At 38.3% G+C, this 26,381-nt stretch overlaps 1 pseudogene; it reads right to left on the bottom strand.

Annotated features, from left to right (window-relative positions):
* Positions 1–2,718: 2,718 nt before the first annotated feature.
* Positions 2,719–9,057, bottom strand: LOC149202896 (mitogen-activated protein kinase 4b-like; annotated as a pseudogene).
* Positions 9,058–26,381: the final 17,324 nt, after the last annotated feature.

Below are 26,381 nucleotides of genomic sequence, written 5' to 3'. Positions count from 1 at the left end.
AGTAAATTTCTTTTTATGGCAGTTATAACTTTACACATGTGTATTTGTGTCTCTTTGCAGTTCAAATGTGTGACCCACTAAGGATCAGATCTGCGGTCTGGAGCTTCATAAGAAAGGTCGAAGTGCTGGGCATTTGTGTTTTACAAAACCACTTGGCCTCTATACACAAAATGATTTGGAGTATTTCTAGTCTGAAGTGATATTTTTTTCCGTGTTTATTCATTTGGTTAGCGGCCTCTATTCAAGAACAAGTGAATTTATTTTCTAATAATCTCGATTAAAGAAACCTTGAGTTGTAGAAGGACCTCCTACATGCACCGAATCCAAAAGAATAAAAATACATGGTTTTGTAATGCAGTCATAGAAATCAAATTACTTGGTCATGCATTGATCAAGGGACAAGTTTCTTGGTCCACTAATCCACTGATTGTGCCATGGTCGAAGCATGAATTATGTTGATGGGAATCTTCTTGTGATCAGCCTTTCCATATTTACATTGAGTCCTGAGACATATTGAAGATTGTAGAAATCTAAGATCCCTCTAACACTGAGCTTGGATTCCCTATTATATCAAACACCATCACAACGATGCGTAGATCATGAAGCTTAGTCTCTATGGTCTAGTTTGAAAATTGAAAATAGGAAATCCAACAGAGACAACACTAGATATTTAATTGACATAAAGATATGTATCAGAGAAAGGATGCATAACTCTAGCAACAGAAATTCTTGAGCTGATATCAAAACAAATTTATAAGAGAGCTCTATGTCAATGATCAACCTCTGAAAGATCATATGGTTTAGCAAAAGAAAAAATGATACATGTATATTTTACAACTATGTCGAAGAAACAATCCATTAGTTTTTTATTATTAGCACTTGAGCATGAGAGAAGACATTGTTAAGGATTCATAAAATTCATACATATATGTCCTCAACCCTCCTCAAGGACGACAGTCTTATAGCTTTTTAAGAATAATGTCCATTATGATTGTAATCCAAACAAAGAACCAAAGGACATAAAGTAGAACATTGGTACTCCATAGACTTGAGGCATAAGAGCTATGTATGATGGAATCTTGTAGCAGTCTTGAGAGATCTCCTAAGGGTAGCTATAGTGATAGGGGAAGGTTGAAGACAGAATCCAATTCATAAGACAACAACAATAGCATAGATAAGCCTTGGTCATTTCACCAGTGCAGTTATAACATTGTGAATTCAGTGTTGTTGAAGCAAGTTGACCAGTTTAGCAGTAAAGGCTTGAAAACTTTATATAACAACACCTTATGACAACACATTGATCTCCTTGATAGTGGTTGTGAAATCCTGCCATAGGTCACAACTTGAATAGAAGTGCCTTGGAATTTTGTTGTAGGTGGTGCTATGTCTCATGAGCAGGGTGGTGTTAGTATGCAAGGATGGGTTTTCAACCTTAGGATATTGGGCATTTCCATAAGTCACAACCGCATGGCTTCTAGAACCTCCAACAAAACCATCCTAAAGTTGTGTGATGTCACAACTTTGGTATGAACCTCAGTTGCATGGTAGTCATTAATTGAATTAAGGGATCACACTAAGGTAGCTAATACACTAAAGATAAAACTGTTCCTAAGGTTAGTGCCTAATCCAAATCTAGAACAACAGTTGACTAAAGCTTAACAAAAGAACACAACTAACTCTAGAACAACACACTAAAATAGCCACTATGCTAAGGATAACACTGCTCCTAAGGTTAGTGTATATACTCCTATGATTGATCACACTCTACAAGACTGTTGCACCTCTCTTGAGCCTTGACCAAAGTTGTGTTGTCACAACAAACACCTCTTCCACACACAAGAGCTATGATAGTTGGATCTGATGTAGGTTGTTGTATCTATTGAAGATGAAAATATCCATGGAAACAAGTTACAAAACTAACCATTACTTTTATCATGAAAATTGCTCTCCACCAAGCCAAGTTTCTCCCTCATTTATATATTCAATACATTATATTTACCCTATATGGATTTCTCATTAATGTCTTGTTTGTTTTGGACATTCATTAAATGAAACACTTAGGTTCAACTAATAAAATAGTTGTCATGACAAACTTGTCTTACAAAATACAATACCATGCACTGGACGGACAACGCAGCAATGGAAGTCAACCATTTTAAACAGTTTTTTGGCATACTCGAGAAGTTCTTTGTCATTTTTCAGCAACGTCCTGGTGGAAGCTTCCTCAGGGCACAAACAATAGCCAACATCAGAGCTAATTTCAGAAACAACTAAGATGTCCATAGGCATATTATGATAAGCCATGAAAGGACCATCTTTGATTTGGAATTAGTTAAAAATCTCTTCTAACAAACACAAACTCGCCACATTTCTATGGCTGATCTAATATCATAATGTTATTTACATAAGAAGATGAGAATACACACAGTGCTTGCATGGCTTCATACAATTTTCTATTTTTCTGGGACATCATAACATGACTATGGGGCGATGAAAGGTCCAAGACATCATCCAAATGACCTTCAAAAGAACAAACTGGTTTTTCTGAAAGCAAGAATACACTTTCCAGCAGCAAAGCACAGTCCATTATCGATCTCTTTCTACCAGAGGTGGCCTTTCCTCTTTTCATTTTATCTACAAGGTTTTCAATATTCAAGGAAACCAATTCTGGTGAACCATTGATTGTAAAATAGGGCATTGGAGGCACTATCATCTGGTTTATTGGCAGATGCAGCAAATTTGCGGTCTGATTCTATCACCTTCCAGTGTCCACACATAAATAACACGGTCCTGACCAACTCTAGTAACATAATGGCCATCCACATTGAAATTCATCGTCCAAATAGAACCATGATGAGCTTGGATTTCTTGATGCATGTAAAGTACTGTTAATTCCTTGCAAGACTTGCCATATTGATGCACTTTCATCTGTTGTGGAATATACAGGAGAATATTCTGACTATCATCTGTAGCAAAACTAGATCTCCTTCCCCCCTTTTTGAAAGAAGTGCCCCTCTCATCACTGCTCTTCTTATATTTGGTCCCCCAAATTGTGTGGACAATAACCTTGATAGTTTTTAGCCAACCCCCTTTCTTTTCAAACTTGAAACTAAGCCTTCCATTTGAGTCGAGATCCATTTTCTCCTTTGCTCATTCCACACTTTCCCACTGCATGATTTCCTGGACAATAGGATAATTCCCAACAACTCTCTCAAACTCCTCCATGGTTAGCTTCCTGCTAGTTTCTGTGTCTCTGAGCTTGTTTCACATGCCATCTTCACCTACCTCATTCACCACAAACTTATTTCCATTATTTATATTTTTTTTGTTGCAAAAAGACCCTCCATTGTTATCTGTGTGAGAGGCAATGCCAATGCCATCTCTCCTAGATTTTTTTTCTTCTCTACTATGCTAAACTACTAAATACCCAAGGCCAACATCGCTAGACCTAAAGAACTTGTATAAAGTCTGAATTGCTCTTGTCATTTCTATCAATTCTGCTTCCAAGGCTACTAAACTGATCCCCACCAAAAGACAAATGATTGTATCTCCTCCTTTCGGTGTTTGCTATTGCCTGATTGTTATTGATGTGTATCATTCTTATTTTCTTGTAATATATGTATCTATTTTCACAACCTATTTGGGGTCACACGTTCACAACATTCTCGTTTCAGCAACCCATACCCAATTCCAAGTTTCATGCAACTTAGGTTCAAAAAAAAGACTTGGCATTCTTTCAATTAATATTAGATGAATCTGGACAACAAAAGCTATTATTTACCTGCTAGTGCTTTTAGCATGCTTTCCTTTGTTTTGATACCCTGGTGGTTCAACTATCTTTATGTACTCCCCACCACAACTCTATCGTTGTCTGCAAATTAATACAAGCACACAACTTTTTCCATTTGCATCAAGACAACATATTAACAGGACACATCATAGATAGTCTATTATCATATAAATAAGGGAGCTACCTCAAAATAAAATAATCATTTGTCTTACCAGTGCCAATGGCAACTAACATCAACACAAAGTTCATTATGAGCATCCCTTCTCATACAATCTGAAGTTGAAGGTCATCGATTCATCACCTCTTTATCAGGTCTCCGCAAATTTGACACTGCAATTCATAACACGTCCAATTTCTCAAATGTGAGAAGTAAACTTCATTTACACTCGCAGTTGTCCATGCTACATTTTCTGGATATAGTTCAGAGTTGTGGAAATCATCTAGCATTAAAAAGAAACAAAGACTAAAAGTTATGAATCATAATGCAAGAAATGGTTGCCAAAAATATCAAATAAAATCAGAGGACAAAAAAACCACTTATTTCCAAGTAAAAGCATTGATTAAAGCAAAAGGAAGAGTTAAAAAACTGGTTGTTAAATTCCAATTAGCCTAATTCATATCACACCTCCGGTTATCTTGGATCTATCTATATTATCTGTACTCTATTGACTTCAAAGTAATCTGCAATCTCCACTCATGAAGATTTCACATGTATACTCATCTTAGGTTGTTCCAATGAATACACATTGTACACACAAGATGGAGAGTGACTACACGCCCTCAAATGCTCTATAATCCCTTGTTAAAAATCTGAGATTCTCACTTGAAACGTCCTTTTAGTACTTCAATAACTAGCACCAGCATCAAAATCTTAGATTGGTGAACAAATATAGGATCTACACTACATTTTATCAACACAATCCATACTTTTGTATTCAAGCTTCTATGATCCATAATGAATTAAACAAAGTCTTTCAGTAGAAATCACATGAGAAAATTTTTTGTCCAACGTGTTTCGAACCAACAAGTGTGGTTCATGCTCAGGACCAGATGAAGAGGCAGACCAAGGCAAAGGCCTAAATAGAGAGCAATGTAGAGACATAATTTCAAGTAATGACTATATTTGAACAATAATGTTTAAATTATAATATTAATTTATTAATATATTAAGTAACAACTACTTTAAAAAAAAAAAATTAAATAGTTATTTATTTCATTAATTTATTAAACATATTAATAGGTAACGGCTATATTAAATTACTAGTTTTTGAAAAATAATATTTAAATTATTTATTAAAACCAAATATTACTAGTTCTTGAAAAATAATATTTAAATAATGATATTAGTTTATTAATTTATTAAAATATTAATATGTTACAGCTATATTAAACGACTAGTTTTTGAAAAATAATATTTAAATTGTGATATTAGTTTATTAATTTATTAAAAACAAATATTAATAAGTAACTGCTATATTAAACAGCTAGCTTTTAAAATAAATAAATAAATAATCAAAGTCAAACTTTAAAGGAGGGGAGTCAAAAATCAAAAATTACAAAAACAAGTGAAGACCCTAATCAAGACAAGATCATTTGATAAATAAAAGAACTAATGGAAATAAAATAAAATAAATTAAAAATAATTAATGGAAAAATAAATAAAATAAACCAAAAATATACACAAGTCAAAATAAATAAATAAATAAATATAATATATATATATATATATATATATATATATATATATATATATATATATATATATATATATATATATATATATATATATATATATATATATATATATATATATCCAAAGAAAAATAATCAATAAATAAAACGGGGTCAACAATAAAATATGGGGCTCAAGCCCATTAAACAAATAACAAAAATACTAAAAAGAGTTAAGAACGAATAAGATGATAAAATACATAAAATCCATGAAGGAAAAAATCTAATGAAGAATAAATCAACAAAAAATACTATAAAAAGGATGCCAATACCTACATTAAAAAAAAAAAAAAACTAGGAGGACAAGACAGGGACCCAACTTCTACTAATATTCCAACCATCATCTCTATTCAAATTATTGGGTCGTTTTTCAATTTCTAGGGCCTCCCTCAATTTACGATGATGAAAATGACTAACCTTGGCAATGACTTGGGCCTCCTCAGTGTAGATGCGATGCTTAGATTTATCTGCATGCTCTGCCAAAGCAGAGGAGCGGGTCCTGCCATGGTTGATGTTAGCAGCATGCTCACGAATCCTTTGATTAATCGAGCGACCAGTCTCACTAATGTAGGGAGTCCCATAAGAGCATGGGATAACGTAAATACCCTTCATATTCTTGGGGTCCATTGGGTCTTTTACAAATCTAAGGGAGCTCTGTATGGTATTTAAAGGCCGAAAGGTTGAAGCCACATTATGCTTCCTTAGGATCCTTGCAATCTTGTTAGTGGTCCCTTGGATAAAAGGAAGATGAACACCAGAAAATCGATCCTTGGTATCTTTCTTAGCACTAGGACCTTTTTCAGCTCTGAGGAAAGCCTTAATATGTTGGTGTCTACTATACCCATTATTAAAGAAAACACTAAGGAGATGTGCTTTCTCTTCCTTGAGATGGTTCTCATCAGAAACTCTTAAATCTCTAGTCGCTAAGGTGTTGAGAACACCAAGCTTTTGAGTTGGGAAATGATGAGAATTAGCATGAAGATATTGTTCTGTATGAGTTTTCTTATGATATACCTGATGAGAGAAAGAGCCATTATCATTCCTTGAGAGGAGGATGTCAAGGAAGGGAAGACTACCATTACATTCAAATTCCATGGTGAACTTTATAGAACTAGATTGATTGTTAAGATGGAGGAAAAATAGTTCCAACTTTTCTTTTCCATGGGACCAGATGACAAAAGTGTCATCCACAAACCTCTTCCACAACATAGGTAGAAGACAAGAAGAGGCTAAGGCCTTTGATTCAAAATCCTCCATGAATAGATTAGTTGCCACAGGGGAGAGGGGGGAACCCATGGCGACATTGCAAATTTTCTCATATAATTCCCCATCGAATGAAAAGAAAGTAGAAGTAAGACAAATACCAACTAAATAAGCCATATTAGGATCTGTGATACGACTTATTTAGTTGTTACTCCTGAAAAACTAGCCTTTTCTCATGTGATCTCTACCAAAAAACAATCCATATTGTTAAAAGTAGACAGTTTGTACAAAGTAAATAACTTTCAGAAAAGCTTACTTCATTTTACAAGCACCTCCAGTGGCATTTTAATAGCACAAATTCATTATTTATGTGTTTTTCCATGATTTCCCTGCTTTTATAAATATTTTCATCAGAGTTGGCATGTTGAGATCCTGGTTTTTCTGTAACACTATCAATGATGACCTCAACTTTTTCATACTTTCTCAGTTTCATGAACTTCGTTGACATAAACCACCAAGGACCCTAAATTTCCTTGCCTGCCCATTACAGTAGTACTAAAACTGCTCTAAACAATCAAAACCATTAAAAATGTGTTGGCATATCTTTCATAAACAATCTTCTTTGTTCATTTCCACCAATTAACTGAGAATTCTACACCATAAATCAGACATTGGTTAAGGAATTAATTACAGGACATCAAGACCAAGGTATATGTTGCAATAAAGAAGAGCACAATAAATTGACCTCTAACTCCTGTGACCAACTCCCAAATCAAATATTATTAAATTTTTTAGCCATATAGCCAACTCCCATATTCCAAATTTCTAGTCATGGATATAACTCCCAGATTATATAAGTCTTCAAGAGGGTTGTGTACAAAATACCAAGCATTGTTATTAGTACCAAAGATGGCACCATTTCCAAGTAATCTGTCACACTTGGAAATTCCTTTGGCGTTTACTTTAGATTATTAAGTTTCCCAAATACATTTTAATGTCCAACGATAATAAAGTAGAGACCAATAGCTGCCTTAGATTAGGAATACACAATTTCCACAATTGATCTGTAAGAATATCCATCGATTCCTTTTCTTCTACCAGACCTTCAAAGAATAAAATCAAATCTAACTTTAATAAAACAAGTTTGAGCACCTACACAATGCTCTGCAAACCTTCAAAAGGAAATAACAGACCAAGAGAAGGATTTCCTTGTAGAAACATAATAACATAACTAGTAAAGAGGGATTACAAGATAAATATCAAGTATGTCTGCTCCAGCTATTGTGTCATGCCTAGGTTGAAGTTAAGAGATCCCTCCAAATGAGCTCTTTGATATGTTCCTCAGTGAACATGGGCTGCTCAAAATCAAAGTTTAAAGGAGTGGGGTAGTTGGTTTCATCATTGATGTCATGCAGACTTGACAAGTAAGGGTGACTCAAGGCCTCTTGAACTAAGGCAACACAATAATAACATATAACATGATTCAGTTGAAGATGAGATAAGAAAAACTAAAATCATATTGCACATCTTAAGTGTAGAACTTCCCTTCTCTGGGGCAAAAAACCTGATGCTATCACAACACATCTAAAAAGAATAATAACTAGCCAATTATAGGAGAAACAAGTAAAATACATGTAATGTGTTTTCTTGGATCAAATACAAGCATTTTTTCAAGTAAATCTATAGCTGCTGGAGCCATGTTAGGGAATTTCTGAGAAAAAGGTTGCTTAGGAAACTGTGGAAGTTACCTGATGTATCTTCTAGCATTGTCACTCAGTAAAAAGCCAAGATCAGAGTCATCTGGTGAACCAATTAACTATTAAGAAACCAAACACAGAAGAAATCAGTATCTGATGATTTAAGATAGGTAAAGCAACCCATTTCAATTTGTATCTCAATTGTTATCATTGACATCAAATCATTTATGTTTTAAGCATAGACTTGCCCATCTTCATAAAAAAAAAGAATGAATAAGCATTTACCTCAGTGATGAGCCTTAATTGTTGAACATAATCTTTACCAGGAAACAAGGGCTCCTGCTTTAGTATCTCCACAAAAATGCAGCCCACTGACCAGATATCAATGGCTGCTGTATACCTAGGACAATTCAATAGTATTTCTGGTGCATGATACCAGCGAGTAACAACATACTCTGTCATAAAGTCTGTTTCTAAAGTAGTCTGTGCAAGCCCAAAATCACATATTTTTTGGTCACAGTTTTCATTTAGAAGGAAATTACTGGGCTTTAAATCTCTATGCAGAATATTTGTTGAGTGTATGTACTTCAGCCCTCTCAATAGTTGATATAGGAAAAACTGCAAAAGGACATCCATGTCAAGATGCATAACCATGCTTATTATTGACAGATAATGTAGTTGACAAGTTGTAATGGATATTTCCCTAACTTCCTATTAGATAATGTTCCTACCAACACCCCATGGCTAATAGTGAAGACCCTTATCCACTTCAATATGAAGCAACTGCAAATATATTATACTTATCCAGAGCAGCCAAATATTGAAATAATAATAAAGAAAATCTCATGCTCAAAGCAAAGATATCTTCACAAGAGAAGGTGGACTGCTGACAAATGATAAAGCTAAAATGTAAGCATTGGTACACTGAATTTTCTTTGGTTGAAATATGAGTTACTCTGCCAGCTGAAAAGTCATTAAGCAACATCTCAGGACACCACAAACAAGATGGATTGATAATTATGGCATACAACTCAGGTTACTATCTTTAGTTTTAGTAAATCCACACTATGATACACTTACAAATAATACAAGTAACACACTAACCTTCTAACAAAAATGCCAAGCAAAAAATGGAGTGTACCAGCTTGAATGTTTAGCTGAAATAATTTAGTGCAATTTTCATTTTCTCAATTGTGGGTGGTACAGGTTCCCTGTGAATTTAGCAAGCTAGATCCCTAAGTCTACAACTTCCAATTGACAATTGGACAACAAACTTTCCAAATAACTGGATTCTGGTCCTAATCACTGAAGAAAATGAAAAAAATTAGAATTTCAGTGGGCAAATAGCAACACAGAAGATTACCTTCTGCAAACATTAGCCCTAAAAATCATAAAAAATAACAACAAATTCATCATAATGCCAAAGTTGAAGAGAACCTCTAAATATAAATTATTATTTTTGGAATTAACTGTGTAGAGAAAGTTAATAATGCATGACACATTTCGCTTGAGGATTAGTCATGAATTGATCATTTTGACTTTTTCTCATCGGAGATGGGTCATGCATCAATACCTTACTCTAATATCGTAGATATAGTTGTAACAATATCAAAATCATGACACAAAACCAAACAAGATTAAAAATTTAATTCATTTAACCTTGCAATCATTGGGATCTCTTTATATCAATAATGTGAACAAATTTTGATTGAAAACCTAGAAATGTGTTTCATAAATACCAGGAAATGCTTCCTAAATTTCTTTGTGTTGTGATCTACAACAGATTTGACTAAAGCTCCAAGAAAGCCCAACATTGGCTTGAACTAGAACTAGAATTTGGACCTATGTTGAACAAGATTCCGAAATAGGGATTAAATGGAACCGGTGTCCATAATGGATTCAGGGAAAAGTATATATGTATATGTGTGTGTGTGTGTGTGTGTGTATAAACCAATTAAGTCAATTGTTAAATGGAACCAGAAGATAAACACAATGAGCAACTTGAACAATAGTTAACAGCCAGCACCGGTTACATTCATTATTCATCCTATCAGTTTAATTATTTTCATGTCCATGCTATTATGTTTAAGCCAAAGCAGTATTCCAGTAGGGATAAACATGATGTATTTGTTCTCTTTCCCTGGGGTCCTACTTTTAGAATCTTATTGAGTTTGTCATATTAGCAAAAAAAACTCTCAAAGGACAATCTTCTCCTACTATTATGCTAATTGTAGGGTCATTACCTCTTACTTCCAGCTTCCAGACAACTTTAACCACTAGAGGTGTCATAAGCAAGTCTTCAATACTATACCATTCATGCAAAGTGGAATTGAGAAACACAATCAACGAACCACAAGAATCTCATTGCCCAATTCTTCTTGGCCTTGGAGCTAAGAAAACTTATGTTTAACACCTTTAGGACTTCTTTCTTTTAATTGTTTCCCATTTTCACTTTTGGCCTATTAGAATTTGATTTTATCTCTTTTGAAACTCGTTATGTTATCTTTCATTCAAGGTTTGACAAGAACACATGCTACACCTAGGAAACCCATCCATGGGATTCCCATGTTGCAAGTTACTTGAACAAGAATGGGGACACTCCCTTTTCATTATGGACATCCCCCAAGGTGTCCCTTGCCAGAATCAAGGATGTGCAAGGGACAACTGGGCATCCCTCAACCTGGTGGCCCCAACAAGTGCCAAAACAAGTTGTTTTGGTGTCTACTCAACCAAGAGTGATCCCTTATGAGGTCAGCTTGGAAAATGATGAATACAATAGTGAAAGAACAAAAAAATTGAGATCAACAATAGAAAAATGTTATTTGACATGTTTCTAGAGGTAAGAAGACATCTATAACTGGTCTGCTAAGCACACAAACCAACGAGCAAGTGATCCATACTAATTATTTGGTCTTTGGATCATGCATAGAAGTTGCAACCATTCTCAAGATTTTGAGAGGTTCAAAGGTCTGCAGTAAAGATTTAATGTGGACAGAAAGTTTGGACTAAATGATATTTATGTGTTGTTCAAATTTGAACTATGTACCCACTCGCTCACTTTAAATAGCTAAATTATCATTTTAGTTTTTTTTTTAAATATATTATATATATAATTTGAATGGTCTATATATGGGTCATGTTATTAAAATATCACTTTGGTTTTTTATTTTTTATATATTTTATATAAAATTTGAATGGTGTGTATCCGTGTCATGTTTATTTTGACTCATTACTTAATTTTTGAAGCAATTTTGAATACCTTGATTTTTTTTAAATTTCATTATTTTCCCCATGGAGGGTAAGCATTAATTTCAGGTTAAGTGCATGATGAGCGGTCAAGTGCAAAATAATCAAATTATAGTTGCCTCCTCCACCCAACAGCTACATGCATATAAGTAGCATGCACCATTTGCAAGCAATGTACTAGCAATTATAGAGGTTCATGAGTTAGGCTGGTTCTGTATGGTGATGGGGCTCCACTCCAAAGGGCATCATTGCAATCAAAGGAGATTTGAAAGCACAATAGTTAAGGAGGAAATAGGGAATGCCATTTTGGAATTTGGTTTGCAAGAATGTTGGATGATGTGAACATGGACCTTTCCAAAAATCATATTACTGAGCATATACACATCCCTTGGATTTTATGGATTGGTTTACATTAGTACTATAAATCAGTTGCCCTTGGACAAATGTTTTTTAAATGTAATTGCAAGTTCCAGGCTTTGGATGTTAAATGGACTAGAGGTTCTAAGTCTCTCTGTTCTCCTCTAGTCTCTTTTGGGTCTCCTTCTAGTCTCTTCATGATGTTCTTTGTTTCACTTTGGTTCAGTTTAGGCCCTCTTGAAGTTTCAAGCTTCTAGATTACTAACTCTATGAGTCTATGTGGCTCAATGGTTGTTTTTGTTCTCCCTGGAGCCTAGTCAATAATGGCTCATTCTCTCTATTATCCAAGCTTCACAACAGTGATCAAAGGCTTTGAATTTGCCCTAAGAATTCCTCTGGTGGTTTCCTACCAGTTTTGACACTACTTTCATGGAAAGTTTTTCTAGGCTCTCTTCCTGATTTTGACTTTGATCTACTTTGTATTCTCCTATGGATCCTATGGATGTGGTTTTGTTTTAATCCCTACACTCTCAATTCCTCCATACTTTATTTATCTTCACTCTCTAGTTATCTTATCCTCAATCAAAAGATGGTTTTGGTTTTGGCCCTGTGGTGGGTAGTCTTTGGGTCTGGGCTAAACTAGGTCCTTCTCTCTTCGCTGGTGGAATACCATGCCTCAAGTAAGAGGCTCTCACAGTAGAAGAGGTCATCAAAATAGTAATGGCCCATCAACCTCCTAGGCACAAACAATAGTGGAGCACTTGGCACAAGTCTATTACAATAATATCCCACCAACAATCCAAAGGAAAATTGAGAATGCTGAGAGGGAAGCCATAATTGAACATAGATTTATTGCCACTAAAAAGGTCCTGGAGAAAATTGGCAATTGGATTCTAGACACATGAAGCACAATATCGAGGCACACCAGATACATGCAAAAGGTGGATATTTACTAACAACTCAAAATCATAATGGGCAAGGTGTTGGTGGAGCAATCAAAGGAGCAACATGAGATTCTACTATGCCTGGATGAGGCTCGAAAACAAATTGAAAAGTTGAATATTAAGATGAAAACAATGGTAAGAAATCTTGCTAATTGGGAATTCACAGAATCAAATGAGGATACATGTTATGCTCTTAACCTGTAAAATGATACCCAAATACAGAATATGCAAAGAAAAGATACCCAGAACACAGAATAGCAATGATTTTATTATTCAGAGAGTAATGTTCACTTGCCTCTTCGAGGGGGCAACCTCCAATAGAGCAGAGCTCGACTACAAAATAAGACACGATGCTCCTCGCAGGGAGTCTCTATCCTTTATATATGACTCATACATGCAATACCACGGGCCAATACCGTGGGTTTTATTAATACCATCTATATAATACTAAGACCCATTTGCAACTAACTGTGGTTCCATCATTAATTGCGGATTAACCACTTACAATTATTAATATGGGCTTTATTGACTCTTGACTATGACGTGATCCCATTACATAAATAAGGGGGTTAGGGTGGGACCCTAACATGCCCTCCCCCTTAAGACTAGCCTTGTCCTCAAGGCTGAAGCTGCGGAAACTGCTGAAGAATAGTGGCTGGTTCCCAAGTTGCATCTTCCAGAGAGGTGTCTTTCCATTTGACGAGGACTTCCTTAATCATGTGGTCGCGCAGTTGCTTGTCTCGTGTGTCTAGGACCTATTCGGGTTGAAGCCAGATGGACCCTTCTTCATCCAATTCAGGTAGACTGGTCTAAATTCTACAATTGTTCCCAATCACTTTCTTGAGGCATGAGACATGGAAAAATGGATGGATTTTTGTAGTAGGTGGCAAGGCCAACTTGTAGGCCACTTCTCCAATGCGTTGAAGTACTTGATATGGTCCATAGAATTTGGGAGAGAGTTTCTGACACCCCTTGTCTTTGAGTGATGTTTGCTTATATGGTTGGAGCCGTAAAAGGACCTGATCCCCTTCTTGAAATTGGCGCTCTGAGCGATGCTGGTCTACCTGTTGCTTCATGCGGTTCTGAGCTTGATGAAGATTCTCTCGAAGATGGGCGAGCATGGTTGCGCGGTGTTGTAGGAGTTGATCCACTGCTTGTACTTTTGAGCATCCCTTGAGATACGAAGTAGGTGAAGGCGGGAGTTGACCATATACTGCTTCATAGGGAGTCATTTTGGTGGTGGCATGATAGTTGGTGTTATACCACCATTCAGCCAGAGGTAGCCACTGTACCCAAAGGTGTTGCTTTTCTGAAGTGAAACACCTAAGGTAGGTTTCTAGACATTTGTTGACGGCTTCGGTTTGACCATCTATTTACGGATGATAGGAAGTACTGAGTTTTAGTTGAGTGCCTTGTATTCTGAAGAGTTCCTGCCAAAAATTACTGGTGAAGATCGAGTCGCGGTCGGACACAATAGAAGTGGGCATGCCATGCAATTTGAAGATCTGATCCATGAAAGATTGAGCAACCAAAGTTGGTGTAAATGGGTGGGGTAGGGCGTAGAAATGAGCATACTTCGACAGTCGGTCTACAACCACCATGATGACTGACTTGTTCCCTGACTTTGGAAGACCTGTAATGAAATCCATAGAAACCTCCGTCCAAATTCATGCCAGAATGGGCAATGGTTGTAATGTGCCTCGTGTGTTGACGGTTTCCCCTTTGTGGCGTTTGACAGACATCACATTTGCTATGAAAGTAAGGATGTCCTTTTTCATGCCTGTCCAAAAAAATGATCTTCTAGTGCGAGCATACGTCTTCTGAAAGCCCGAATGTCCTGCAATGGGAGATGAGTGCAATTCTGCCAAAATGCGACTTTTGAGGGTGGATGTTGGTGATATTACGACTCTGTCCTTGTAGCGAAGAATATCATCCTTCCACAAGTAGCCCTTGGTGGAATTTGGATCTACCTGCAATTGAGAAATGAGTTGGGAGAGTCCGGGGTGTGAAAACCATTCCCTGCGAGCCTCTTCAATCCATTCTGGAATGGGGAGGGAAATTGCTAGCAGAGTACTTTCCTCCTCAAATTGGCGAGATAATGCATCTGCTACACTATTGTCTTTCCCTTTCTTGTAAATGATCTCATAATCATATCCCAGCATTTTGGCTAGCCATTTATTTTGTTGTGGGGAGGATAGGCGTTGCTCCAAAAAATATTTAAGACTGTGATGATCTGTGCGGATTTGGAAATGTTGCCCCAATAAGTAAGGTCGCCAGGTCTCGACTGCATGTAAGATGGCCATCATTTGCTTCTCGTAGGTAGATTGGCCCAGATTCCTCCCACTGAGTTGTTGGCTTGTGAAGGCCAACGGTCGCCCTTCCTGCATTAAGACTGCCCCAATACCTGTACCCGAAGCATCACATTCAATGACAAAAGATTTGGTGAAGTTGGGTAGTGCTAAGATTGGAGTGGAACACATGGCATTTTTTAGAGCTTTAAAGGCCTGTTGTGCTTCCTCATTCCAGAAGAATGAATTTTTCTTTAGGAGTTGGGTGAGGGGCTTCCCTATGCGACCATAGTTGCGGACAAATTTATGATAATAGCCTGTGAGACCCAAAAATCCTCTCAAGCTCTTCAAGGTCTTAGGTTGAGGCCATTCCTGCATTGCCTGGATCTTTTTGGGGTCCACCTTGACACCTTCACGCCCCACAATGTGGCCCAAATACTCTACTTCTGCCATGCCAAACGAACACTTGGACATCTTGACAAATAATTTATGCTTGCGGAGCAGTTGCAAGAGTAGATCTACATGCTGAAGATGTGCGGCCCAAGTGCAAATATAGATGAGGATGTCATCGAAGAAGACAAGGACAAATTTCCTGAGATATGGTTTAGGAATGTGGTTCATAAGGCTCTGAAAAGTAGAGGGGGCATTACAAAGACCAAATGGCATGACCAGCAATTCATAATGGCCTTCATGAGTTCGGAAAGCAGTCTTGGGGATGTCGACTTCCTTCATGCGAATTTGGTGGTAGCCTGAGCGAAGATCCAGCTTAGTGAAGAATTGAGCCCCATTGAGTTCATCCAGCAAATCATCAACCACTAGGATGGGAAATTTATCTTTGACTGTCAACTTATTGAGGGCCCTGAAGTCGGGACACATCCGCCACTCCCCATCTTTCTTGAGCACCATGACCACTGGGGATGAATAAGGACTAATGCTGGGACGAATGACACCTGCTTCCAAAAGTTCCTTGATGATTTTTTCTATTTCATTCTTTTGGGTGAACGGATATCTGTATGGGTGCACATTTGGGGGTTGGGCCCCTGGAACCAAGGTGATGCTATGATCATGTTCCCCTCGCGAGGGTGGAAGCTCATGAGGCTTGTCAAAGACCAGCAGATGGTTATTTAAAATCTGTTGCATCTCAGGATGAATTGGCAGAGGCTTGGTTTCGACTGCCTGGATGGCATTAAATTGAGCTACAACTCCATGATTGCCCTTTTTTAACAATTTTTCCATCCTATGCGAGCTGATGATAGAGGGGGCTCCCGCCTGGAGTCCACGGAGGGTATGTGTGTAGTTGTTCTGCTTAAAACTCATATATAACTCCTGGAAATCCATTGTGATTGGCCCAAGAGTGTGGAGCCATTCAGTGCCGAGGACAATGTCGCAACCCCCCATGTGTATGGAAAACATGTGAGTTTTCAACTGATAATCCCCCATTTGAAGTTTGACATTTTCACAGCGGCCTTCACATTTCATTGTGCCTCCATCCGCAATTTGAACTTGGAAGTTAGAAACTGCTCGTACAAAACAATGCACTGCTTCTGCGACTTTTTGATGGATGAAATTATGTGTACTTCCACTATCAATCAAGACTACTACTGGGTGATGTTTAATAAAACCTCTGATTTTGAGAGTTTGAGGGGAAGAAATCCCTGCCAAAGCATGCAACGAAATAAATGGTTCATCAGAGACATTGTCCATTTGGTTGTCTTCTTCTAGCGGCTCATGTTCCTCTAGTGGTGGATCTTCCTCTGTTGAGCTGTAGTCAGTGGCATCAATTTGAAAAAATTTGGGCTCCTTGCATTTCTGACCTGGGGAGTATTTTTCATCACGGTAGTAACATAGGCCTTGCTTTCTTCTTTCGGCCATTTCCGCAGGTGACACCTTTTGGACCTTAAGTGTTTGAGTCGTGTTGTGAGCCTGTGGGGGGCAACCTTTAGCGAAGAAATTTGGGCGACTGTATTGGGCTGCTAATGCACGTTCCACGTTACGAGCGACCTTGCAAGCCTCCGTCCATGTGGGAGGGTGGTGCAGTAGGACTTGGGCTTTGATAGCTTCTTTAAGACCGCTGATAAAACATTCCATGTAGAACACATCTGAGAGACCCCAAGTGTGGAAGGCTAAGGCTTCAAAAGCTGTAATATATTCATCCACTGTACCAGTCTGTCGGAGCTTAGTAAGACGACCCAAAAGAGATGATTCCTGGTCAAAGCGATCTTGAAGAGCTTTGGTGAATTTGGTCCAAGTCTTAAAAGGTCCAGTGCAACGTTGATGCCATTCCCACCATTGCCACCTTTCATTGTCCAAGTACATGCTCCCCAACATAAGCTGAGTCTCATCATCGAAGATGTGATTCAGTTTGAAATACTGCTCCATTTGTGATATCCATGCCGACGGGTGAGAGCCGTCAAATTTATGCATATCCAACTTGGGAGGTCGCTGACTGGGTGGTGGGTGGGTGTGCCAGACGTGAGGAGAGTGGCTAGACTCACCCTCATTGTGTTCAGTGCCATTATACTCCTCCTCGTGGGCTTGCTCCTTGCCCTTCGGGACTATTTTCTCGACCATGTTACATAGTCCGGTAAGCTGAAGGTGGAGGTTGTGCATTGATTCCTCAAATTTGTCCATCCTTTCATTGGCCGTCGCTTGAGCTCTAGTTTCTACCATACACCAACCGGGTTTTTTGAAAATTGGGACCGCCTAAAAAATTTTCACTAAGAAGTGAATGCTACCACCGTGCTCAGCTTGTCGTCCTGATTCTGATGGGCTAGATCACCAATAAGCACCTCGAAAGTCCTGCGAAAATTATACCCCGGTATAGGAACCCTTCACAACGACTCCGATCTGGGGGATCTGAGAGATCTGAATGGCGGCGGAACAGACTGCTTCTGTGGATCTGATGGATCTAATAGATCGGAATGGCTGATCTGCGAACTCGAGACTGCGGGACTGATGTCTTCTGCTGTTGCACCCCTTTGCACAGGCGGGTCTAGAAGAGATGTTGTGTGATCCCCCAATAGAAAAGGAACTAAGGTCTTGAGGAGTGTCAGGTGCTACAGATCGCAATATACATAAGGTTCTGGCAGTAGTACTCGGCCCAATGTTTCAGGGCTCTAACTAAGGAGGATCGACCGTACCCTTAGCCGTACAACCCGACTACCCTATCGTACGGGTGAGTAATCTCCCCGAGTGCTGTTCTTGGTGTACTGTAGCCGCAAGACGGCCGATGGTTTATCTATGGCGAGGTTTCAACGGAGCCTAGGCGGCTTTCGATATACCCAGAGGGTACGTGGAAGACAATCCATGCGCGGTTCTGTCTAATGCGCTACTACTCGAAGGGGTACCCACAGGGGTTACAAGGGAGTCCAATAGACGTGACCACCTCTTGTATTTCCTACGTGCATGCCTCCCCAAATCCGCAGGTTTATGCGCTCAACGACAGATCCCATGGTTTAAAGACGCTAGAACACGTCTCTAGCCAAAAAAAAAAAAAAATTGCTAAGAAATGGAGATCCCACCGGCCCTGGAAAGTGCTCTGATACCACTTGTTATGCTCTTAACCTGCAAAATGATACCCAAATACAGAATATGCAAAGAAAAGATACCCAGAACACAGAATAGCAATGATTTTCTTATTCAGAGAGTAATGTTCACTTGCCTCTTCGAGGGGGCAACCTCCAATAGAGTAGAGCTCGACTACAAAATAAGACACAATGCTCCTCGCATCTCTATCCTTTATATATGACTCATACATGCAATACCACGGGCCAATACCGTGGGTTTTATTAATACCATCTATCTAATACTACGGCCCATTTGCAACTAACTATGGTTCCGTCATTAATTGTGGATTAACCACTTACAATTATTAATATGGGCTTTATTGACTCTTGACTATGACGTGATCCCATTACATAAATAAGGGGGTTAGGGTGGGACCCTAACAATACAGGCCCACCTATTATAATCTAGGTGGAATTCACCTCTTGAGAGTTTATCTTTATGGCAGAAGTTTTAAAAATATTAGTGAGAAAAGGGTTCCTTGATTTGTGCCTTAATCATAGGAGCCATAACAAGTTCCTTCTTGTGCATGACTTGAGTTCCTAAAAATTAGGAAATTCCCTATAAATTAGGACGAGTTCCTATAATTTAGGAGTCAGTCCCTAAAAATTAAGACGAGTTAAGTGGCAGTTAACTGATGAGTTGAAACTGGAGGTTGGGTTTTTGATTTTATAGTGTGAGTTAATTGAGGAAAAACATAAGTGATTGAGTTTTAGGTGGTTGGCTTGAAATAGGATGAGTTGCATGAGTAATTAACCCATGCTAACTCAATCAATCACAAAAGAATTCCTTAATTATAAACTCACTAGTTTTAACCATTCGAATTGCCAGTAAAAGAAGGAATGAAGACACAAGTTTAATAATTGTTTTGGTGAGCATGAGTTGGTGAGACCAAGAAATAGGAAGCATAAGTTTTTGCATGGAGCTTGCGAGAGGAAGAGTGAGCAAGAGAAGCTTGTGCACAAGTTGGTAGAGGGCGATAAAGGTCAACAATCTTGCAAGGGTTTCGAGCTTAGATCAAGCAGGAAAGACAAGTGTCTTTCAAATTGAAACAACTGTATTTTGTAAGAGATCAATTGCTCAGTTTTTGCTATCAATAAAATTCTCATCAAGCAAAGGGTTTTTCCCAGTTGGGTTCCCTAGTAAGAAACAAATGTGTTGAATTGTGTGACTATGTTTTATTTTTGTTCCTAATTCCGCTGCAAATTGAGTAGAGAAATTTTGTGTTTGTAAGAAAAAAAGATGTTTTTCAGACTGTTCTTATCAGTAGATCAGAATTTCATGGAAATTTGACATGGTATCAGAGCTCTTGGAACAAATTTAAGATCATCACAAGTGCATCACACAAGGAAAAGGAGGTTTGTGGCAGTCGAATCCCTTAGGTGTTGGTCTGAAGTGAAAGGAGGCCGAGATAGTGTTTCTTCTTGTGTTTCAGGGTAGAAGAGATTGGGAAGGTGGTGGTTGTGTGACAAGGTTGAAGTCTGAAAGGTTTTCTGTGCAGGATTAGTGGGCATAATCTCTTCAGAACGGGCCACAATAACTTTGTCTCTTGGAGATAGACCGAGCTCTCGTAACAGAGATTTGGGAGGGTTGTAAGGCCTCAAAAGAAGTTTCTATAGGGGCCAAGTAGAACCCAGGCACAATGCAAGTGGAAAGGGTGCTAGAATAAGGCTCAACGTAGTTGTTGAAGGCAATAGAAGGCCGAGAGGAGTGTTGTAGCAGCTGCTACGGTAGCCCTAACCAAGGCCAAAGGTTGCTGACACTTGTATAAGCAAGGTCCATAAGAATTGAGAAAGAAGTTGATCATTCAGATATGATATCCTCCTTTCAAGTATTGTGTTGATGTTAGGTTGGTAGAGGTCATGCTTGGACAGAAGTGGGCAACTCGTGTGCAGGTTTTTCTCTTTTTTTCAACAAAGCTCTTGTACATGGTTTTTTTTTTCAATAGAGCTTTTGTATAGGTTGGAACACTGTTATAGGGTTGACAAAAGAAACCCTAATTTCAATCCTTGTGAAGGACTCCAGGACTGATAGGAGAGGCATAATTATTTGAGCCCTGAGTACAACTTTTTGTGAAGGACTACAAGACTGTTAGTGGGCACGTTTTTTAGAGAGCTCTTAGGGGAAGCGATATGGCTTACCAAGGGTTGAGAGCAGATCACTATCTAGAGGGAGCATCGAACTTCATAGCTTGGAAAGGGAGGATCATGATAGTGCTAGAAGATAATGGGGTGGGAGAGTAGATCAAGAAGGCGATAGCACCACCTCAAGACCCCTAGCAATTGGCCCAACATAATAAGAATGATATCAAGGCAAAGAGGATCATTCTAGAAGGGGTCAAAGATCAAATAGGGCCTCATATCCATGAGAAGAAGACATCATATGAGATGTACAATACAATCCTAAAGCTATATCAGAGTACTAGTGATACCAGGAATCTTGCTCTTAAGGAGAAGTTTAGGAGTATCCAGATGAGAAATGATGATCCCATCGTCCCAAATTTGTCAAGGTTCACTGAGGTATGAGATGAACTAGGTGGGGTGGGCAAGGTTGTATTTGATCATGGTCTTGTGAGTTTTTCTTTACTCGTACTTCACAAATCGTCAAAAGGGTTCCAGGATGTTGATACTAGGAGAGATAACTTCCCAAAGTGGGAAAGGTTTTGGATTGACTGCATACAAGAAGAGATCTGAAGAGGAACCATAGAAGGGAGATTGATTATTTTTATTTTTGGTATGTTCTATGCTTAAAGCAATTTATTTCAATTTTCACAGTTAGCTTAATATCTTTTCTAGATTAGCAATCACATTATCATAATAGTAAATTGCAGATAGAACATAAACATAAATCGCAAAAGACAAGCCAAGACAAGTGGACACAAGATGTGGCACTAGCCAGGGACAAACCCCAATGTGGGGAAACCCTTGATCAATTCTTCTTATATGTTCTTCAATAGTTCAACAGAGAGAGAGAGAGTACATTTACAACAGAAGTAAACAATTTGACTTATCTAAATAAGAGCATAGATCATCTCTAAGAAGATGATACATGAGGTAGCTGAACACAGTTGAAGACATGTTGCTTCAACTGATTCTCCTAGGTGACTCCATCACCATGTCGCACCTATCATTGTGTTGCTCCTCATCATCATGCTGTACCTCACCGTGTTGCACCATGCTGCACCCATGTGCCATTGTTGCACCATATTGCCACACTACTGTCCCATGTGGTATTCTGAACCATGTTGTCATGTGCTTGCAACACCATGCTTGCCACTGCTATCCCATGTGCTTGTTACACCATGCTTTCCATGCTTTCCCAATGTGCATACAACACCATGCTTGTTGTTGTCCCATGTGGCATGTTATACCTTGTTGTTGTCCTAATGATTTTGCAACATCATGATTTGTTGCTATCCCATTGTAGCCTTGCTAGCACATGTCATTACAGTTATCCCAATTGTGCCTTTGCTGCCATGTCATAGTTGCTGTCCCAATTGTGCCTTTGCTGCACCATGCTAGCCATCAATTGTTGCTCCTATGATTGCTTGTTGTCCCATGTTTGCTGCACCAAACACCATGCCTAGCTATCCCATTTATATAGCTTCCAACATACCATACATGTATGTACTAACTCACCATTTTGAGGTTAGTTTGGTTGTAGAAAACTAGGTCTAGTTAGGGCACACAACAGTCCTTAACCAACCTTATTTCTATGCCCAAATATACTCCCAAGAGATGTGATTTCCCTTCTTTGAGGGGTCGAGGGTGGCTGCTTCAATTCTGGGCAGCCCTAGCTCATGTCTATCCTTCGACCTGCCTTTAATTTACAACATCACCCTATAGCAAGAATGTGTAGCATTGTGGCTGCCTTTCCATGGATCTTCTCCCCTCCAAAGTTCCCTCAAAACAGTACTATGATTGTGGCTCTTCCAACAAGGGAACTTGGCCCTCCTTCACCTAGAAACAAGCCTTAAACTAACAGTGTTTAGCCCTTAAGGGCTTCGCCTAGCACATCACATACTTGGCTTCCATTAGGGAAACTTAGACCCCAAAATAGACCTCCTATTCCATGTTGTTCCAACCTCCTAATGTTGCGGCTAGGGCATGTTAGATCCCTCCTTGACTGCGGCTAGGTACAACTTGTTTAGGGCCTCCTCTATAGCTCTATTTCTCCATCCTAGAATTGCATTAGGGCTTGTCGAGGGCAGCGTGTAGGCCTCCTTCCCTCCTATGTTTTAGGGCTATTTCCTCCTAGATTTCTCTCACACTAAAACCCAAGACAAGTGGAGAGAAATCAAGGGAGAAGTGTGTGTGAAATGACTCTCAAGTCATCTCGTTTTATACTAAAACGTTGAGCACATGTGGGGTTTATTTGGTTGCTGGCCGACCTTAATGAATTGTTTATTAATACAAATAAATTCATAACTCCATGAATACTTATCGGAATCAGATGATCTTTATATCAATCCTACACCTCTTGTTGAGAGGGATCCAAGAAAAATATCAGCTTCCATAAATAAGATGTCTCACATTTCGTTTTTCCCTAGTTACAAATTTTAACAGTTATGATAGAGGATGAGGAGAATTATGCCCTGGCAGGCAAGGGTAGCAAGGCTAAGGGAAAGAAGGCCCGCGGAGAGGCTAGGTCCAATGAGAAGGGAAACAAGAAGGATATATGTAATATAAAGTGCTTCCATTTCCATGCGTTTGGACATTATGCTTGTAAGCGTCCTGGTAAGAAGAAGAGGGTCGAGAAGGATCATGTTGTTGCATCAAAGGAGGTAGATGAATTTTCTACCCAGTTCGAAAAGGATTTCTCATTGATGGCTTGAATGGAAAGCTCAACAGATATCATTATGTGGCAAGAGATTCCTTCCACATGATCAGTAATAGGAAGAGTTTCAGCCACCTAAAGGAGAAGGAAATATAGGTTCAAATTGAGCTAGGAGATGATGGTCAGTATGCAGCTAGAGGAGTTGGTACTGTCAGCTTTTAGAGAGAGCCAGGTAATTTGCTTCACCTCAAAGATGTTCTTTATGTTCCAGGATTGCGGAAAAATTTTGTTTCGGTAGCCACCCTTGAGGACAAGCAATATGATGTCATATTCAATAAAGGTAAGGCATATCTCCAATGCTTAACTTTTGGATGTAAGAAGCAGATAGGTTTGAGGGTGAAGAATGTCTACAAGTTGCAGGTAGAGATAGGTGCAGCCCTTAGTAGCAATACAGGTAGTGCATAGAGTAGAGAAGTGATGGTTGAGTGAGAGCAGGATGGAGCTCTCAAGATGGAGCCTCGTCCAATATCTCAGTTTCAGTCAAAGCTAGTTGGAAGTTGGGTTTACTAGCAAGATGATGATGAGGAGGACCATAGCCCAAGGTTAGTAGGCAGTCACTAAGTTAGAGACTTCCATTATTCGGAGAGTTCAAGATAGGTGGGTAGAGGATTTGGTTAAGGGAGATCAGAATATAGTTGAGCCTCCCAAAATCAAGAAGCACCCGCAGGGATACACTGGGTGAATGGAAAGTATAAGTAAAGTGGTGGACTCACAAAACATGGTGGGAAAGAACAGGTCTTCAAAGCAGGTTCTGTAGAAGAAAGCAATAAATTCTTCTAGTTAAGAGGGAGCAGTTGTAGTGGCAGATAACTTGGTAGAGTTGAAGACAGATCCAAGTGGATGAGATTCTTCCAAGAACACCTTCCTCACTAAGAGGGAGTGTTGAAAATATTAGCGAGAAAAGGGTTCCTTGATTTGTGTCGTAATCATAGGAGCCAGAACAAGTTCCTTCTTGTGCATGACTCAAGTTCCTAAAAATTAGGAGATTCCCTATAAATTAGGACGAGTTCCTTTAATTTAGGAATTAGTCCCTAAAAATTAGGACGAGGTAGGTGGCAGGTAACTAGTGTGTTGAAATTGAAGGTCGAGTTCTTGATTTTCTAGTGTGAGTTAATTGAGGAAAAACACAAGTGATTGAGTTTCAAGTGGTTGACTTGAAATAGGACGAGTTGCATGAGAAATTAACTCATGCTAACTCAATCAATCACAAAATCATCCCTTAATTAGAAAACTCACTAACTTTAATCATTCAAATTTCCTTTAAAAGAAGGAGCAAATGCACAAGTTTAATCATTATTTTGGTGAGCATGAGTTGGTGAGACTAAGCAATAGGAAGCACATGTTTGTGTGTGGAGCTTGTGAGAGGAAGAGTGTGCAAAAGAATCTTGTGAGTAGGTTGGTAGAGTGCAGCAAAGGTTAGCAATCTTGCAAGGGTTTCAATCTTAGATCAAGTAGGAAAGACAAGTGTGTCTTTTATATTGAGACAACTGCATTTTGTAAGAGATCAATTGCTTAGTTTTTGCTATCAATAAAATATCATCAAGTAGAGGGTTTTTTCGAGTTGGGCTCCCTAGTAAAAAAATAAAATTGTGTGACTCTGTTTTATTTTTGTTCCTAATTCCTCTACAAAATGAGTAGAGAAATTCTGTGTTTGTAAAAAAATAAAGTGTTTTTCAGATTGTTCTTATTAGTAGACCATAATTTCATGGAAATTATATAGGAAGCTTACAACACAGTTGTTTATGTTATTTTAATGACGAATAAGGATAGAATAGGGTCTAAAGCCTACAAAATAGGCTATACTATCTTTAGTGGGTACAATGTAATGGGTTTTTTCTATCAGTTTTAGGCCTTTTATTTGGACAATAAAATTAATGTTATGTCTTTGGTCTGGTTTCCCTTGTGACAGGAAAGTAAACATAGAAAGATTGCCTGATGTTACCCATTTTGATATGATCTAATACAAATTTTCTAAATAATGCACACAAATTATACAAAAATAAAATTAAAAAATAAATCAATTTTTTAGATGATGTCGATTTGAGAGAAACATTTAATTTTCCTCAAAACTCATTCTCCCATCCCCATCTCACAAAATTTTGCAACATAGCTATATTTATTCCTTTCACAACTCTCATGGTGATGCTTCAACACTCCTAGAATCCACTCATTATCCATTTATGCTCAGTAGTGAACATTTTTTTTCCAAGTTACAAAATTTGGGAAAAGCATACTCTCCCTCATTTTGAGAATCGTTAAACCCTAGAATCTTTAGGGTATAGGGTCATTTAACAACAAAATTCAAAATTGTTACAACAATATACTTAATATAAGCTCAATATATCAATTGTAGGAGTTGAACCTAGGTGAGGAGGATAACAATCATTCCTCCTAACTACCCGAGATAAACACAATTAACCACAGCCAGTAGTGAATATATGTCAGATTAAATTAGATTTCCTCTGTAATAGGTGGTATTTTACATTCATTCTTGAATCACTTTAACATCGTCCTTCTTTGCTCCTGTAGAATAATAATTGTTCTTAAAATTTTAAATTGTTCTATTTGATAGGAAACCGATGAGTCCTCTTGCATTCTATAGAAATTTCCCATTGACTTATTAGGGTTTTTGCAATTCTATATAACTTGAAACATTTATAAGTTAAAGTTCTACTCAATGTTTCATAGATCCGATTTTATAAGAAATCTCTAATTCTAATTGCCA

The sequence above is a fragment of the Pinus tabuliformis genome, chromosome 2_1 (assembly GCF_031772625.1).
Source record: "Pinus tabuliformis cultivar Carrire ecotype Pingquan chromosome 2_1, CPIR1, whole genome shotgun sequence".
Lineage (NCBI taxonomy): Eukaryota > Viridiplantae > Streptophyta > Pinopsida > Pinales > Pinaceae > Pinus > Pinus tabuliformis.
Note: the sequence above shows the minus strand (reverse complement) of the source record. Positions and strands in the feature narration are given on the sequence as shown.